The following is a 6183-nucleotide window of genomic DNA, read 5'->3' as shown; positions in this document are numbered from 1 at the left end:
TTATTAAGTGAATAATAAAGAAAGTACGGCTCATTCTTCTTTTAAATCCTGCCATGGCTTTGGGTATCTTCTTAGTCCTGACATGTCACTATCCAGCCTATGGAAGACGGTCTGAGCCAACAGGAAACTTATACCAGGCCCAGAAGCTGTAAGGACATGTGGGGATGTGCCCATGCGTGATGGCGGAGAGCCCTGGACAGCAGCGCCTTCTGTCCTGGAGGCCAGACTACCTCGCTCGGGTGGCAGAGGAGGCCGAGTTTGGGAAGGGAGCGAGCGGCACAGGGCCTGCTTGACACCTCGGTTCACGGGGAACCACATCCTCAGCTGGGGGAGTGGCCTTCTGAAGTGCCTGGCTTGTGCTCTAACATCTGAAAAGGAGCCTCTTGCTTTTTTTTTTAACTCCTGCGCCCAAAATACAGGCTCTGGAGGGGGGATGGAAAGGCACAATTAGAGCCGCCATCGAATGTTTCTTTGTCAGATAATGAAAACAGCTGATAGAATGAAAGGGATTAGAAAGGATTTATTTCTACACTCACATTTCAAATGTACTCAGGTCTATGGGGCAGAGCGCCAACACATTCATTTACGGAGAGATAAATATTTCACAGGTGTGTATAAAAGACATCTTGTAAAGAATGTTTTTTATAAACAAGATCAATCCAGATTGGGCTCTGTTTCTCTTCCACAGAACCAGTATCAGTTCTTTTAAAAAAAGTATATGTGTACATACATATATACATAAATATCACTTACTTATAGTCAAGTTAACTGAAGTAGGAAACTTTAACCTGTGAATCTAATTAGGTATATTGTGTAGATGCTAACTGGAGACTCATTTCATAGGGCAGAACAGAAGAATGTTAACAAAATCGTGTAGTTTTTATAGCTCTTTTTCCTCCTAATTTAGCTGCGGACAGGTATTTTTTTCAAGCAGGTTTTTTTTTCTCTCCCATTTTATTTTTAGTTGCACCAGTTTTCTCTCAACATAGTTTCCAACAACAACATAAAATGCAATATTATTTATTGATAATTTTAAAGTAACTTATTTTATTTTAACTTTCCCCAGATTATTTTAAACCTGAACTTTCTTTTTAAAATTGTTCCTTTCCTTTTGTAATTGGTCACCCGTACCAGAAAATATTATTTTTAAGGGACTGTGGTAAACACTGCTGTGCCCCACCCCAGCTCCTCCCATGCACACAGAGGCATGATTTTGCTAAAATGTTGGATGACCACTCTTTTCCACCATAGAAGAATAAATATTGTTTAGTTTAAAACGACGATTCTTTTTTTTTTTTTTTTTTTTTTTTAGTAATAGGAATGGGAATGGGAACGTGTTACAATTCTAACCAAGGAAAGGCCTGCTAAGAGGACTCTGGAAAAATTGTTATTACTCTTAATAAGAGACAGAAGAAAGAGATATGGCCTTTTGTAGTCTTTTGGGGGTGAGTATGCCATATATGGAGGTGCTGCAGCCAACTTGCAATTAGGTGGAAGAGATAAGCCTGAGGGCAAAGCTGAGGATTTAGGAAGGAAAGGTGAAGAGATGGGGTCAATGATAAAATCTTTGTGAGTTAATAAATCGTTTTAAGCCACTGGAAGTAGCATCCTCTGTTACTTTCATGGAAAACATGCTAACAGACACATAGCCAGCTTTGGAGACCTATGGCTTCTACTGAGAGTGGGGCTATGCGTTAATGCCAGAAGATGCCATTCACTTCAGTATTTTTTATTGAATGTGCAGACTCTGCCAACTAAGCTCTATCATATGATACATAGGATATGAGATAAAGACCAAGTTAGTCTTAGGCTGAAATCCAAATTTAAAGCCCAAATTCCAAATGTTTATTTTTTGAAAATATTTTAACCTTTAAAATTAGTCACAGGGTTAAGCTGCTATGGTCTTGTCTTTAGAATATCATTTACATTTGTAAAACTTTCTCTCTCACCCAATAAATTATTATAAAGTGAATCTAAAATGTTTTGATCCATTATTATATTGAAAAACAAAATCATTTTGGTATAATAGCTGAAAAATTAATCCATAAGCTACAGTTTTTGGGGGGGACCTTGCACAGTCCTGAACTTTTATTTTACTAGGTTCTGCATATAAGAAAATGCAGTTGATAGTCACATATCAATGATCTGTTGAGACGACTGCCATGAGAATAAACGAAAGAGCTACTGGGTAGAGCGTTTGAGGGGGAAAAAATCCTCAGAATATCAAAATTAAAACAGATATTGTGCAGTACTTTGTCAATTTCTTTATTAAAGCTCATTTTCTCTCTTCAAGATCATTACAAGCAATTGTAGCCCGGGAGTAATTCTCCTATTTAGTATCACAATTTGCTGGTATGTAAGTGACATTTTTGTGTTTGGCTCCTTGGTGGCTATGCTTTAAACTAATAAAAATAGAAAAATCTACAACATATGCTTGAATTTTCAAATCATGCTTCATTAAAGTCTGCTAATATTTTGTAGTATTTCTCACTGTGAATCTCTGTGAAGAGTATATGAAACAGAATTCCAAATCAAGGCAGCTTAAAAGGGCATTAGACGATGTTTGCTCTGCTGCAGGTTGATCCTACCACGAGGCAGATCCTAGCTGCCAGCAGCTCTTGCTAAGCCACAATTCTTACAGCCACTAAAATGTTCCAGAGCAGGAGATTGTGTGGCTTGCTGTCCTTCCAGGTTGAGTAGCTGCTCCACCAGGAGCATGTGGAGGGGGAGGAGGGAGCAATACCCCACAGCAGGGTTCCCTTTACAAGAAAGGGTGGCAGAGATTCTTGGAAGGCAGAACATGTCCTCTACAGGAGGGATATTTACAGTAGTTTGCAGAGTTTCCCAAACTAATTTTCCCGGGAACTCTTTCTACTTAGAACATCTGTTACCATTCCTGGGAAATACATTTTTGACTTAACACTTTGGAAAATTATTCTTTAGAGTATGCAAAACATTTCAATACAGATTAAACTCCCTGGACCTTTGTAACAATCTTATTGGATATGTCAGCCAAGTATAACAGATACCTTAGGAAACCCAGATTCAGAGAGATTTAGAGATTTGTGAAGAGCCACAAAGATGACTGACATAAAAGTTCAATCCCAGTCACTTGTCAAAAGTTGTGAGATTGGCCTTGGGACTGGGAAGCAGTCAGTTTTGTAAATTTTCTCTAATTCTCAAAGTACCACGCATGAGGGTCTGCACACGGCATGGTCGATGCCACATGATAACTTGGTCACTATGGCATTTTCTAATTCATTAGTGCAACTATAAAATGTAGGCTTTGGTATCAAACCACTTAGCTGAGACTCCTGGCTGTTCCTTTAGCTGGAGATGTGCCGTTGGGCAAGAGACATTTACGTTGGAACATCATGTCAATAAAAAGGTGGATCCTGTGGGGTTGGTGTTATGATTGATAAAGATAACAAATGCAAAACACTTAAACAGTGGCTAGGAGATAAGTTTTAGTTTTCATTTAGGGACAGTTATCATAATTAAGTCATGTAGAATAAAACATTCCAGAAGGTTTTATATGAATTGTATATTTCTCTCTTAGTACAACCATTGAAACAAAAAGTCTTGATGGCAAATGTATTTCCCCCCTCATCTCTATCTGCTAATATTTTAGGATGGAGGAAAGAGTGTACACACACACACACACACACACACACACACACTCTCTCTCTCAAGTGGAAATCAATTAACCCTAACTTGAAGCAGATGTCACTAAAATGTGCTGTATGTACTTTCACCCATGGACAGCTAACACATCAATTACGGGAAGGCAGAAGCATCCGAAGCCAGATGTTTTGAATGCCTTTGGAATTTATATACTTTCTTAACTATGGCCAGTTGAGTTACTGTATGTTGCTAACTGAAATAACTTCTCCTTAATTGCATATCCGTATAATTTCAAAGTCAGCTCTTGGTTTTTTAACAGTCACAGAGGTGCCTCTGCTCCATGCGAAGCAAATGCCAAGACAGGACCAGATCAGATGCAGACCATACAGAAAACGCTTTTCAGAATTATTTTTTCACAGCAGGGATTCTAATGGATTTCCTTTTGCCAGTCTGCTTTATACCTCAGGGCAGTTGACAGTCTCAAAGGAGCTCACAACCATTCCACACAGGGACTTATTCCAAGTCCGAAAGAAGCAGATACAGTGTAGTATGATTTAGAGTTCGCTGCTGAAAATAGGATATTGTGGCTTAAAGAAATATTTAGACATTACTTAAGCTAACTACTATGGGATTGAAATGAAGGTCTAAATGTTATGACTGGAGCTGAATGCGTGTTTGCAAAGGCTTTTAACCAAGCTGGTAGCTTGCAGAACAAACCTCACTCTGAAGTAGAAAATGGACACACGCACACACACAGACGTAATCAGGCCCAAATAAAAACATAATTTACCCGAGCACAATTTTCTGATCTTTTAAATTCTAACTGGTACTGCTGAGCTCATTAAATACGAATAATTCATATCTAAATAGCCAAGAACTCTCATTGCCCCTGAGAATTTGTACCATGAACCTGTCTGTCAGGTTGTCTTAACTGCATATGATAATCACAGACTGACCCAAATTCTGACTTACTCCACTAGTGGACTTGCAGCAGTGGAAATTTTCCCTGGAGCAACTCTGCTCTTAAATATGACCACTCTTGAGTTTGTGCCTAGTCAAAGAAATCCGAAGCTTCCCATCCCTGTGAAATGAGGAAGTTTGGCAGTGAATGGAGAAAGCGTGTGTCTCTGAGGAATGGAGGGCAGTGTTGGTGGGGGGAGACTGGGGGTGGTTTGGGACTATGGCTTGAAGTTGTCTGCTCCAAATTTGAAATTACTTTGAAGTCCTGCTTCAGCATAAATTCATGTGAATTTCATAATAATTTTTATTCAAGTCCTTAAGCATAATGGTTTCTTTGGGAAAATGTTAGTTGGTGATTTCTCACACTTGCTGGCCCACTCCCACATATGTGAAAACTCATATCCCAGTTGAGGAGCAAGGAAAAAAGTGGAGAAAATGTTTACTTTGTGGGAAGTCTTTCATGGCTCTGAAGCAAAATCATACTCGGGACTCAACTGTTATGCAACTTTCCTGCAAATATTCTTAGGCAGTGAGCAGAAGATAATGTTGCCACACTGCACTAACAGCCAAAATCTTCAGGGAGAGCTCACGGTTGAGTCTCCCAGCGAAAGTAGAAGTAGGGGAAGACAGTGGGCCCACCGCTGTCTGCTGTGCAGAATGATGGCCTTACTCCCTTTTAAGGACTGGGAGGCCGATAGAGGTTGAGTCTTTAACAGAGGAATACAGACCTATATGAGGATCTTTCTTTTCTTACCTCTGACAAAGAGTGTGGGTTCTTCTATATGTGTCTTATAAAGGCTTTTTCAGCCCATTGCTTAAGTGATATAAATAAGATAAGGGAAGAGGAGACCATAAGGACCAAAAGAAGCAAGAAGGACCTGGTGGAGTGCGTGGGTCTCAGGCTGATGCTTCAGTACAGCTGGAAAGATTTCCCCATTGTTTGGGTCATCTCATCAATTCAGCTAATGAGGGCTTGGAGGCAGATTTGGTTATTTGTAAATATCAGCCCAAAGGAGATTTATTGAACAATACGTCCTGTTTTATTTCTTTTATTCCGCGATGTTGAAATGAAGGGGCAAATGACTGAAGAAGATTTTGAGTCTAATATGTTAGAGCCCTAATGTAAGGGGCGTTAAAAACAATTTCTCGCTCTAACTCAGGTGGGTAAAGATACCCCCGACCAACCAGGGCTTGGAAAAAGAAATACTGAATGCCCAATTCAATGTAAAACTTAACCCAACTGGATCATCTATTACTTCCTTTAGGTAATTAATACCCAATTTCTCTGGAAAAAAGGAAAGCTCAGTTTGAGTCACCTCTTCCCCTTTGCTTTTCTCCCTAAGTGATGACTAAGTATCCGGCGTGAGGGGTGAGACAGGGCAGGGTTGCAGTACTTGGGCACAATGCCACCCCCCCACCCCCTCACCCTCAGTGTCTGGGCAATGCCTGCTTTCTACCTTGCTGTGCCTCTCCACTTAGCATGCGGTATGGATTTGCGGCTGGGGTGAGGTGGTGCACTCCCCGGCCTTTCTGACAGCTTCCTAAGAGTCTCCTGGATGGGGTAAAGAAAGGGATGGCCCAGCCCCACCTCAGGCTCTG

Source organism: Miniopterus schreibersii, assembly GCF_964146895.1.
Source record: "Miniopterus schreibersii genome assembly, chromosome: 5".
Taxonomy (NCBI): Eukaryota; Metazoa; Chordata; class Mammalia; order Chiroptera; family Miniopteridae; genus Miniopterus; species Miniopterus schreibersii.
Note: the sequence above shows the minus strand (reverse complement) of the source record.